At 43.8% G+C, this 13,815-nt stretch overlaps 1 pseudogene; it reads left to right on the forward strand.

Annotated features, from left to right (window-relative positions):
* Window positions 1–13,815, forward strand: part of LOC149451395 (G patch domain-containing protein 1-like) — a 41,587-nt pseudogene that overhangs the window by 18,645 nt on the left and 9,127 nt on the right.

Consider the following 13,815-nt stretch of genomic DNA (forward strand, 5'->3'; position numbering starts at 1 on the left):
CACCACACCAAAGCAAACATCTCTTCAGAGTGAAAGTTCCTATTTATATTTGAATACCCACTCCAAATAGTTGGATCCTAAAAGATGCAGATAATTGATGAGCTCTAAAGGATAAATAAGGCTGGCCATAGACGGGCCGTTTATCGGCCGAACTGTCGGCCGATAAATGAAAAATTGGTCGTTGCTGCCATGGATGCTGCCACCAATGATTACCAAAAACGACAGTTTTTTGTAGATTTTCCAGCATGACTGATAAAAAGAAATTGGAAGATCCGCGAAAAACGGCCGACGGCATTGAACATATCGGACGATTTTTCGGTCGGACGAAAATTCGTACGATAAACGACCCGTCCATAGCCTGCATAAGTGCACTTAAAAAGAAAAACATTTATCCTTTTTCTTATCCCTGACCCACCCCCCCCCCCCCCCCAGCTGTGGCTGCCTAGATTTGATTACATCCTACACCCCAAGTCTTCACTGTCCTGGCCGTGCCTGTGTGTTACAGCCCAGGAACTTCATGGGCCTGTGAGCCTGGACATGATCATAGGTAGTCTTTTGGGAAATTATGCACAGGCATGGCCGAGAATGTTCTTGCAGTGCTGGATTTTAACAAATCACAAAACCATTGCTGACATATACAGGGGCGGACTGACCATTTGGAAACTCGGGCACTGCCCGAGAGCCTGGGGTTAGTAGGGAGCCCCATGAGATGCCCCTGGTACCTTTTTCAAAGGCTTTTTTGAGTTTGGGCAAGGACACAGGGGCCCCATGATCCACTATTGCCCGGGGGCCCCATGAGTTGTCAGTCCGCCCCTGGACATATATAGGTACGTATGTATATGTAGAGAGGGAGGGTGTGTTAGGTTGGGTCAGGGGAAGGTGAGAAAAGGGATAAATGCCCTTTTATTTAAAGTGCACTATCCTTTTTAAAAAGCAAAGTCCCTTTCTTCAGAAAACATTAGTATCTGACTGTCGTATGTAATTCAATTACGATGAGGTCTGTTTTCTTTTAGCTTGCATATTTTACAAATGGTTCTTTGTGTAGCGCTCCCCAGACACCTGTGTGTCATGGGTGGGTTATACAGGTGAAACTCAAAAAATTAGAATATCGTGCAAAAGTTCATTTATTTCAGTAATGCAACTTAAAAGGTGAAACTAATATATGAGATAGACTCATTACATGCAAAGCAAGATAGTTTAAGGCGTGATTTGTCATAATTGTGATGATTATGGCTTACAGCTCATGAAAACCCCAAATCCACAATCTCAGAAAATTAGAATATTACATGCAATCAATAAAACAGGGATTGTACATAGAACAATATCAGACCTCTGAAAAGTATAAGCATGCATATGTACTCAGTACTTGGTTTGGGCCCCTTTTGCAGCAATTATTGCCTCAATGTGGCGTGGCATGGAAGCTATCAGCCTGTGGCACTGCTGAGGTGTTATGGAAGACCAGCATGCTTCAATAGCGGCCTTCAGCTCTTCTGCATTGTTTGGTCTCATATGTCTCATCTTTCTCTTGGCAATGTCCCATAGATTCTCCATGGGGTTCAGGTTAGGCGAGTTTGTTGGCCAATCAAGCACAGTAATCCCACGGTCATTGAACCAGGTTTTGGTGCTTTTGGCAGTGTGGGCAGCTGCCAAGTCCTGCTGGAAAATGAAGTCAGCATCCCCATAAAGCTAGTCTGCGGAAGGAAGCATGAAGTGCTCCAAAATCTCCCGGTAGACGGCTGCGTTAACCCTGGACTTAATGAAGCACAGTGGACCAACACCAGCAGATGACATGGCTCCCCAAATCAACACACTGTGGAAACTTCACACTGGACTTCAAGCATCTTGCAGTGTGTGCCTCTCCATTCTTCCTCCATACTCTGGGTCCTTGGTTTCCAAATGAGATGCAAAAGTTGCTCTCATCAGAAAAGAGGACTTTGGACCACTGAGCCACAGACCAGGTCTGTTTTTCTTTAGCCCAGGTAAGACGCTTCTGACGTTGTTTGTTGTTCAGGAGCGGCTTGTCAAGAGGAATACGACATTTGAAGCCCATGTCCAGGATCCGTCTGTGTGTGGTGGCTCTTGATGCACTGACTCCAGCCTCAGTCCACTCCTTGTGAAAGTCTCCAACACTTTTGAATGGCCTTTTGCTGACAATCCTCTCCAGGCTGCGGTCATCCCTGCTGCTTGTGCACCTTTTTCTTCCACAATTTTCCCTTACACAATTTTCCCTTCCACATAACTTTCTATTAATGTGCTTTGATACAGCACTTTGGGAACCTCCAACTTCTTTTGCAATTACCTTTTGAGGTTTTCTGCACAACTGTCAGGTCAGCAGTCTTTCCCATGATTGTGATTCCTACTGAACCAGACTGAGAGACTATTTAAAGGCTCAGGAACCCTTTGCAGGTGTTATGGCTTAATTAGCTGATTAGAGTGGGACACTTTGAGCCTAGAATATTGCACCTTTTCACAATATTCTAATTTTCTGAAATTGTGGATTTGGGGTTTTCATGAGCTGTAAGCCATAATCATCACAATTATGACAAATCACGGCTTGAACTATCTTGCTTTGCATGTGATGACTCTATCTCATATATTAGTTTCACCTTTTAAATTGCATTACTGAAATAAATGAACTTTTGCACGATATTCTAATTTTTCGAGTTTCACCTGTATAGAGATTGGAGAATTCTGTGCAAGCTTTAGGCTTTCCTCTTCTTCTAGACAGCAAAGGAGTAAATTGGACACTGGCAATACCTTCTGTTTTTATATGCTGCATAGAGTAAATGTTTGCATTTGTTTTTATATTCCAGAACATGGCAGGAAGGTTTATGGCTGTGCACTGCCCCCTACAGGTTCTGAAGGATTGGAGGTAACATTACAGATTATAACAAGAATTTGTATGTATGTGTGTTTGTGTATGTATGTATAAGTGTGTGTGCGTTTGTATGTATAGGGGCCTCAACTGCAACATAATATAACATGATGTTCAACATATGTAATGTTCAAGGACTGTAAACACATACCAAGAGCTTGTTTACACTTGTGTTGCCCTCTAAAAAAAAAATAATCCCTATAACCTACACCGCAATCGCGGCCATTACACATGGTTTCTCACAGATTGCATTGAATAGATTACATTCATGCAGTAATGTCTATGGAACGTGACAGTGGGTATGAATTTTGCCATGACATATGTACACCACTGTGCACTTAAAGTGAAATAAAAATCCAAAAGTTTTTTTTTTTTTCTTTTCTTTAATGGTCCCCAGGTGCTGTTAACCATAATGTGTTAGTATGTACAGCATATTGGCACATTATGGCAGACTTAGTCTACCCCTTGAAATTTTCCACATTTTGTCATGTTACAACCAAAAGCGTAAATATATTTTATTGGGATTTTATGTGATAGACCAACACAAAGTGGCACTTAATAGTGCAGTGGAAGAAATATGATAAATGGTTTTCAAAATTGTTTACAAATATCTGAAAAGTGTGGCGTGCATTTGTATTCAATCCCCTTTACTCTGATACCCCTAACTAAATCTAGTGGAACCAATTGCCTTCAGAAGTCACCAAACTAGTAAATAGAGTCCATCTGTGTGTAATTTAATCTCAGTATAAATACAGCTGTTCTGTGAAGCCCTCTGAGGTGTTAGAGAACATTAGTGAACAAACAGCATCATGAAGGCCAAGGAACACACCAGACAGGCCAGGGATAAAGTTGTGGATAAATATAAGCTTAATCCCAATAAAATACATTTACGTTTTTGATTGTAACATGACAAAATGTGGAAAATTTCAAGTGGTATGACTACTTTTTCAAGGCACTGTAACTGTCAAACAATCCCCTCTAGCAATGCACTGTTAGATCTTCCGCTTGTTGGGGGCACTCCCATCTTCTCCCGGTTTTCCTTCTGGGTTTAGCCACTTGATTGACTGGGTCACGATGAAATCACTCCTGTGCTGTAAATGTACGCTGAGTTATGCATGTGTAGGTCTGTGTACATTATTACTAACTAGCAAAGAAAACTATTTATGAAAGAAAACCCAAAGATGTTCTCTTCTTTCCTCCTCCCTCCTTTCATAAAATACTACCTGTTAGTCTCTCTTTTATTTTTTTTTAGTTTATAGCTGCTCGTTTTTTTTCTAGGGATGAGCAGAAAGCATATAATCTCTTGATTCTTCAATCCGCCGCAAAGCGGCTCTCCCCCACAGTCTGGCAGTGGACTGTTCCTAGTATATGGAACCTGCTCTGGGCATGACGATGTCAGGAACTGTCCACTATTTAAGACCATTTGAGTGTGGTGGTGTTGGACTGGTCTTGTGCTGGGAGGATTGGAGTATTAGGAAAGTATATCTCTGTTCTCCTCTCACCTGAAGAAAAAAAAAATGGGGAAAAAGTTTTCTTGGAGTTGAGCTTTAACCACTTGAGCTCCTGAGGATTTACCCCCCTTAATGACCAGGCCTCTTTTTGCTACTCGGTGCTGCACTAATTCAACTGATAGTTGCGCGGTCATGCAATGCTGCACCCAAACGTAATTTACATCCTTTTTTTTCACACAAATAGTTTTCTTTCGGTGTAATTTGATCACCTGTGTGCTTTTTATTTTTCACGCTATAAACAAAAAAAGGCCAAAAATTTTGAAGAAAAACAATATTTTTTATTTTCAGCTATAAAAAAATATATAGTAAACTCAAAGTTGGTTATAAATTTAGGCCAAAATGTATTCTGCTACATGTTTTTGGTAAAAAAAATCCCAATAAGTGTATATTGATTGCTTTGTGTGGAAGTTATAGCGTCTACAAACTATGATATAAATACTGCAATTTACGCCATTTTTTTGCTATACAGCGCTGCGCTAGTTTAATGGACAATTGCGCGGTCATGCAATATGGTACATAAATGAAATTTACATCCTTTTTTCCCCATAAATTGAGCTTTCTTTCGGTGGTATTTGATCGCCTGTGCGGTTTTTATTTTTTGCGCTATAAAAAAAAAGGCTGACAATTTTGAGGAAAAAAAAACTATATTTTGGACTTTTTGCTATAAAACATGTCCAGTAAAAAAAAAATGCAAAAATCAACTTTAGTCATAAATTTCTGCCAAAATGCATTCTGAGACATGTCTTTGCTAAAAAAAAAAAACCCAATACGTGTAAATTAATTGGTTTACATGAAAGTTATAGCGTTTACAAATAGCGGGAAAGATACTGGGATTTTTAGGTTTTTTTTTATACTAATAATGGCGGCGATCAGCGAATTATGGTGGCAATCAGGGATTTATGGCAGCGACCAGCAACTTATGGTGGGACTGCGGGGTACTGACTTGGGGTCACTGACATCCCCAAAAACACTAATACAGTGATCAGTGCAAAAAAAAAAAAACTGACACTGTACTAATGGCAATGGGGAGGAAAGGGTTAACTTTATTTTTCAGGGAAGGGTTATAGGAGTGAGGGGAGTGTTTTACTAGGGGGCAGGGGGGGTGCTGGGCGGGAAAAGGCTGATCGAGAGAGAAACTGTTCTTTCTCGATCAGCTCATCCTCGAGCTGAGAAGGAAGTGACAGACAGCACAGCTACTACAGCTGTGCTCTCTGTCACTGTTTGCCGCCGATCGCCGGGACATAGCCGCTAAGGAGCGGCTGTGACCCAGCTACTGACATCTGCGGCAGTGATCCGCGGGACAAATAGGGCGGCCTCGCACGCGCCCCCTATTTGTTTACAAAACACACGTCTTAAAACGTGGTTTTGCCTGTGAGTGCCGCCCTGCCGCCGTATATGTACAGTGGCTGGGCGGCATGCGGTTAATCCCACTTTAAGGGGTAAAGGTTGGTGGGCAGTAAAAACACAACTTGTCCATGTGTTTTTTACTGCCCCTCAATTGCAAGCGTAAATGAGGCCTAAAGGAAGCAATGGTGAGAAACTGGGGACATGCTACAGGTTTGGCTTGAGGCTGGAGACATGCTGCAGATAAAAATGAGATACTGCAAACAGGTTACACAAGGTCAGCTTGATATCACTGGTTTTATTCTTTTACATATCCGTGATCAACTACAGAATACTGATGTCAGAGGTCTGCGCATCAAGTACCAAAGGACTGTATGTGGTCTACGGGTTTGACACCAGATATATACAGTATTTCATCATGCATATGATGTTTTATGCTGGTTTTGTTGTTATACCTTATTTATTTTTACTATGGCATCTTTACCACTTGACTGCCTGAGGATTTACCCCCCTTAATGACCAGGCCTTTTTTGCTACTTGACGCTGCACTAATTCAACTGATAATTGCATGGTCATGCAATGCTGCACCCAAACGAAATTTGTCCTTTTTTTCACACAAATAGAGCTTTCTTTCGGTGGTATTTGATCACCTGTGTGCTTTTTATTTTTCATGCTATAAACAAAAAAAGGCCATAAATTTTGAAGAAAAATGATATTTTTTACTTTCAGCTATAAAAAATATATAGTAAACTCAGTTATAAATTTAGGCCAAAATGTATTCTGCTACGATTTTAGTAAAAAAAAATCCCAATAAGTGTATATTGATTGCTTTGTGTGAAAGTTATAGCGTCTACAAACTATGGTATAGATACTGCAATTTACGCCATTTTTTTGCTATACAGCGCTAGTTTAACAGACAATTGCGCAGTCATGCAAAACGGTACATAAATGAAATTTACATCCTTTTTTTTCCCACAAATTGAGCTTTCTTTTGGTGGTATTTGATCGCCTGTGCGGTTTTTATTTTTTGCGCTATAAAAAAAAAGTCTGACAATTTTTTGAGGAACAAAAACAATATTTTGGACTTTTTGCTATAAAACATGTCCAGTAAAAAAAAATTTAAATCAAATTTAGTCATAAATTTCTGCCAAAATGCATTCTGCGACATGTCTTTGCTAAAAAAAAAAAACCCAATACGTGTAAATTAATTGTTTTACGTGAAAGTTATAGCGTTTACAAATGACAGGAAAGATACTGGGATTTTTACTTTTGTTTTATACTAATAATGGCGGCGATCAGCAACTTATGGCAGTGATCAGTGACTTATGGCGGTGATCAGCGACAGCGACTGCGGTGGACATTCTGACATTGGGGGGTACTGACTTGGGGTCACTGACATCCCCAGTGACACCAATACAGTGATCAGTGCAAAAAAAAAAAAAAAACACTGACACTGTACTAATGGCACTGGGGAGGAAGGGGTTAAGGGTTAACTGTGTGAGGGGAGTGTTTTACTAGGGGGGGGGGTGTACTGCAGGGAACACCGCTGATCGGGAGAGAGAAACTCTTCTGTCCCGATCAGCGTGTCCTGGAGCTGTCAGGGAACTGACAGAAAGCACAGCTACTGCAGCTGTGCTCTCTGTCAGCGATTTGCCGCCAATCGCCGGGACATACCCGGTAACGACCGGCTGTGACCCAGCGACTGACATCCGCGGCTGTGATAGGCGGGACAGGTAGGGCGGAGGCGCGTCTTGCTTGCGCCCCCTACCTGGTTTAAAAACACACGTTTTAAAATGTGGTTTTGCCCAGCCGCGCCGCCCTGCCGCCGTATTTCTACAGTGGCTGGGCGGCATGTGGTTAATATTTTATTGGCAGTATACATTAGTCTTGTGTTATTGAGATTTTATATGTTCTGTGATAGTGTTTGGTTTCATTAGACAGGGTTTTATAGCATGCAATATTTTATATTAGGTCTTTAGTCGTCGATCACACCGGATCCGACTTTGAAATCGTGCGACTTCAATTGAATTTGCACAATTTCAAAGACTGATGTTAATCCAACATCAGGTGCGACTTGGAAGACATCTGTGTGACTTCAAGCACAGATATCTATGCAGGTCACACTTGATCTTGCAAGAAGTAGTGCATAAAGTACTTTCAAAATTGGTGAGACTTCATCAGAATTGCACCGATATGGCCGCTTCCATTGCGGGCAATAGGGTGCGACTTGTGTTTTTGAAACTATCAAATTGCATAACAAGTCGCACCAGTGTGACCGGGGACTCATTTCAGGACAGACCTGTAAATCAGTAATAAATAAGTGATAATAAAGGTTTTCACTTATTTATCCCTCTAAGGTCCCTTTTGAACTAGCTCCAGCTTGTAAAGAAAAAGCATCCTTATTTCTTTGTCCATTGAGGTACAAGGGAAGCCTGTTGCCTGCAGGAGGACTGGACACTGGAAAACAAAACTGTAGGCCAGCCCAGGGTAACCCTCCTACATGGTTTGCAGAACAAATCTAAATGTTTCTCAGTGGGAAGCTTTGAACACCTGTACAGACATAACACAGAAAAGTCAGTGAATTATAGCTTTACCTTCTCTCCTGCACAGTTGTACAGGCCCCCACCTCTGCCGAAATTGCTTACTGGTTTCACTGCACCAGTGGCGTAGCTAGGATATTTTGCGCCCGGGGATGAACTATAAAATTGGCGCCCCAGCCCCCCTCCCCGTTTAATCACATCAGTGACACCAATGATGGGGCACTATTCCTCCCACTGACACCAATGACACTTACCTTGCTGACCCCTGCTCCAGCCTAGGCTCCTTCCCTCTCCCATCCACAGCCAGCATACTTGGTTGCAGCAGCACCTTCTGCACGGCACACTTACCGGTCAGCAGTCTTCTTCACTTGCTCCGGCCGCTCCCTCACTCGATCTTCGTGCTGCCACTCAGCTCCTCCTCTCCAAGCTCCGCCTCCTCACAGGTGATTGGCCGCCTGTGTGCCTTTCCTGAGCTTCAGTTCTGGCGCCCAATCACCGGTGAGGAGGCGGAGCTTGCAGAGGGAGGTACAAGCTGCCATACGATCACTTCAAAAACAAGATTGACACAATTCGCAAGGACATCGCCGCAACTCACACGCCCTCTCAACCTGTCCCCTCTCACACAGCTACCCCCTCATCCCCCCTCTCCCTCGACATAACCCGCAGGGACTTCGTCGCTGCTCAAACTCCCTCCAACCCCATTCCCCCTCACTCAGCTACCCCCTCATCACCCCTCTCCCATGGCCCCACCACTCCTCTGACCTCCACTCCCAACCCACCCTACATTCCTCATACTGAAGCTCCCCCAACACTCCGCACCTTTGACCTTACTACCATCGAGGAAGTTTCCAAGATCCTCGCTGATGCCCGCCTCACCACCTGCCCCTCGACCCTATCCCCTCACAACTCCTACGACCTCCCTCCCCCTCCATCCTACGCTCCCTCACCCACAGCATTAATCTCTCCCTCTCTGCTGGTGCTTTCCCCTCCCCTCATGCACTTTCCCCTCCCCTCTGAAACATGCACACATCACCCCCATACTTAAAAAGCCCTCCCTGGACCCCAATGACCCGAACAACCTCAGACCCATCTCCCTGCTCCCATTTACAGCTAAACTCCTCGAGCGCCTCGTCTACACCCGCCTATGTTCTCACCTCAACGACAACCACCTCCTCAATCCCCTACAGTCCGGCTTCTGTCCCCTACACTCCACCGAAACCGCCTTACTCAAACTCTCCAACGACCTGCTAACCGCCAAAGCTAATGGCCACTATTCAGTGCTCCTACTCCTTGACCTCTCTGCGGCCTTCGACACAGTCGACCACCCCCTCCTCCTCAAAAAACTACACTCCCTCGGCCTCAGAGATTCTGCTCTCTCCTGGCTCTCATCCTACCTGTCACAATGCTCCTTCAGCGTTACCTATAATGCTACCACCTCCCCCTCTCTGTTGGGGTCCCTCAAGGCTCTGTCCTTGGGCCCCTTCTCTTCTCCATCTCCTCCCTTGGCCAACTCATACACTCTCACGGCTTCAACTATCACCTCTATGCCGATGACACACAAATCTATCTCTCAACCCCCCACCTCACCCCCTCAGTCTCTGCCCGAATCACACACCTACTGAGCGACATATCAGACTGGATTTCGCTCCACTTCCTTAAACTGAACCTCTCCAAAACCGAGTTTCTTGTCTTCCCCCCAGCCCGGACACCACCCCCCATTGACTTCTCCATCACATCCAACAACGCCACCATCAAACCCGCCCCGCAGGCCAGAGTACTTGGTGTCATTCTGGACTCCAACCTATCCTTCCAGCCCCAAGTCCAATCTTTAACAAACTCGTGCAGACTCCACCTCCGCAACATCGCCAAAATACGCACGTTCCTAACCCCAGAAACCACTAAACAGCTCATCCACTCCCTCATCATATCACGACTCGACTACTGCAACTCCCTCCTCACTGGCCTGCCTCGCCGCTGGCTATCCCCGCTTCAGTCCATCCTGAATACGGCTGCCAGACTCATTCACCTTTCCAACTGCTCCATCTCCGCCACCCCCGTCTGCCAATCCCTCCACTGGCTTCCGATTGCGCAACGGATAAAATTCAAAATCTAACGTAGAACTAACGTACAAAGCTGTCCACCATACTGCCCCGAACTACATCACTGACCTAATATCCAAGTGTCGCCCAGCACGCACACTCCGCTCCTCACAAGACCTCCTTCTCTCTAGTTCCCTGGTCTCCTCCTCCCATGCCCGCCTCCAGGACTTCTCCAGGGTGTAACCCATCCTCTGGAACTCCCTGCCCCAACCCATCAGATTATCACCTACTCTCCTCTCCTTTAGGCACACCCTGAAAACCCATCTCTTCAGGGAAGCCTACCCCACCCCCTGCTAACTTACCGACCTCCTCCACTCTTCCTACCACTCCATCCCCCACAGCTATCTCCTCCTGTACCACTATCCCCTCCCTCCTAGATTGTAAGCTTGAAAGAGCAGGGCCCTCAATCCCCTCATGTTTTGCATTGTATTGGTATTGTTCTGTCACATGTTCTGTCCCCCTTTGTAATGTACAGCGCTGAGCGAACTATTGGCGCTTTATAAATACTGTATAATAATAATAGGTTGTCCAGTGATCCCGAGGGTGTGGCCAGAAGACAGGGGCGGGCTGCCCACACATCACGTCCAGGGAAAAGAAGACACCGGACCTGCGGACCTCTCTACCCCTCCTCCAGCAGCGCCTCCTGGATTGGATCGTCGTGGGACTGGGACACGGAGCCAGGTAAGACACAGCAGCCCGCTGCCTGCCCCTGTACTAAGTGTCCCTTCCGTTGTAAGCCTCATTTTAGCGCCCCTGTACCTTGGCGCCTGGGTACGTATGTACCCCCCTGCCCCCCCCAGCTACGCCTCTGCACTGTACACTTTGAGCTTCTCACAATGTACATTAGAAGCTGCAGCAAGGCAGACAGAGCTCCGCTCATGCTGGCGGGATGTCCAGCGTCATCTAGCTTCTTTCCTTCCCAGCCTGTCACTGGCCTGCTCCATTCATTCATTGGAATTTTAGTTTTTTTTAGTTTTGGATTTCAGTCTTGGGGTCTCAGTGCCAGCTGTGTACATTATCCAAGGCGGTCTGCATACCAATGCCCCTTGCTCCAAACTGACCTCCACTTATCGAAGTGTTTTGATTTTGACTTTACTGTTCTTTCTGTGGCTTTTACCCTAGGATGAAGAAGACGAATACCTACCCGAGAATGTGATTTTTGCACCCAAAGATGAGACCCCCCCCCCATAGATTTCACTGTAAAGGATACCGGTAATTGTCCATGGCATTGGTTAGCAGGGCCTGGGTCCTTGCCAGGCCTTATTTGGATCTCTGGATTCTCGTGTTAATCTTTTTGGTGATGGCTCTGATCGGACATCTAGTTCACTGGGAGATGTGTGACATGGCAGAAGAAGAAAAATTCCGATTTCTGGACAGGTACCACCTTATAATCATATAATTACTGCACTAGTAGTTACTACAGTTCTGGTTATACAAGGCATTGTATCCAGAATATATCTTGGGGCTCATTCACACAGGCAGCTGTGTTGGGTGCATGGTTGCTGGTGTGTATTGGGCAGAATAGTGCTAAAGCCTGCTGTTCTGTAGTTGTCAGGGACCTTCACCTCAATTCACCCCTTTGGTTGCAGTACTAGCTTGTAAACCACACTGTGCTGTGTTATCTGTGCAGGCTTTCGGTGTTTGGGAGCCTGGAGGAGGAGGATGATGACGACATATATGGTACAGACTCCCTGTCAAAGTATGACACGGTGCTCAGAGAGGAGAGCGGAGATGACCTGTTTGGGTGGACTGCACTAAAACAATATAGAAACAAGAAAAGTAAGGATTAGTAAAGTGCATCTGACATTTACAATACAGCAATGGCACATTTTTAGTACATGCACTTGATTGATTAAAAGGGTAGAATGATCCAATCATCATCCAAACTTCAATATTTAAAAGTCTTTCTTAAAGTATTATTCCAGCCGAACCCTAATTTGTCTAAAAAAAAAAAAAAGCCCCTCCCTTTCTTATCCTGTAATTTGATCCCCTTTTTCCAGGGGGGGTGGCAAGAGCGCTAAACAGCGGCTGGGAATTCTGAGAATGGCGGCTTCATCCATAGGTTTCCATGTGCCAGTTGTCAATACTCCCTCCCTTCCTGGCCAACATGGAGGAGCCAAATCATAATATCAGTTTGGTATGACAATGGTTACACATACACCTTTTTTACACAGGTTATTCAGCATAGGTGTTAGGAGAGGGGAGGGGATATTTTTAAGACTTGGATTGGATTTAGGAATTCTACTTTAAGAACAGATACCACTGTATGCCTACTGTTACTGTTGTTCAAATATAATAAGTTTACCTTTGGGAACATGTTACGTTTCACCTGTTTTTAGGGTAGAATCTGGTGATTGCGGGTGCAATGATTTCTAGTCTCCTGGTAAAAAAAAATAAATAAATGCACATTTTTTTTAACCTGCAAAAAGATGTGCATGTATCATTTATTTTTTAAAAGTGAACTTATCCTTTATTAAAAAACACTCCACTCTCTGAAACTAGTTTCAGTTTTTTATGAGCAGTCTGACGCCTGGCAGTAGCCCTGCCAGCTTCTATCTTAGTAAGGAGAATGCTTTGTGAGATCTTATTTTTAGGTAAGGAAAGGGATACTCAGAAGTTTTTCCATCACCTTATAGCAGATTTTAGCTGCCAGGAATATAAAAAGAGATTAGTGGCGCTAGACCATTATGGAATACCAGGAATAGGTTCATTGAGAAGTGCAGTTCCGGGATCTCTGTTAACCACTTCCTGTCTGGACACTTTTACCCCCTTCCTGTCCAGGGCAATTTTCAGCTTTCAGCGCTATCACACTTTGAATGACAATTGCGCGGTCATGCAATACTGTACCCATATGAATTTTTTACCATTTTTTTGAGACAGATAAAGCTTTATTTTGGTGGTATTTATTCACCGCTGGGATTTTTATTTTTTTTGCTATGTAAATGAAAAAGTCCAAAAATTTAGAAAAAAAGTGTTTTTCTTATAAAATTTTGCAAATAATCTTTCATCATAAATCTTGACCAAAATGTATTCCGATATATTTTTAGTAATATATAGTAAAATATGCCAAATTAGTTTATAACCAAAAATTATAATTTTTAAACACTTTTTTTTTACATTTTTATTTTTTTATTTTATTTTTTTATATTATTATTTATGGGTTTTTTTTGTTTTTTTTTACATACTGTCACCCTAGCAGTACAGTGTCACCATGGTGACACTGTACTACTTGTGGGGGGTGATGAAGATTTTTTTTTTTTTTTTTTACGGTGATTGCTTTTACACCCATATAGGATGTAAAAGCAATCATTTCTCTTTCTCTCTGTCTGCATTCTTGCAGCCATTGAGAAATACTGAGTGAGCTGTGATTGGTCACACCTTGTCACATGGTACAAGGCTGTTGTGAATAGCCTTGTACCATGTGACCTCTGTGATCATTCACAGAT

Source organism: Staurois parvus, unplaced genomic scaffold (assembly GCF_062004578.1).
Source record: "Staurois parvus isolate SC_StPar_1 unplaced genomic scaffold, SC_StPar_1.0 ptg000541l, whole genome shotgun sequence".
NCBI lineage: Eukaryota > Metazoa > Chordata > Amphibia > Anura > Ranidae > Staurois > Staurois parvus.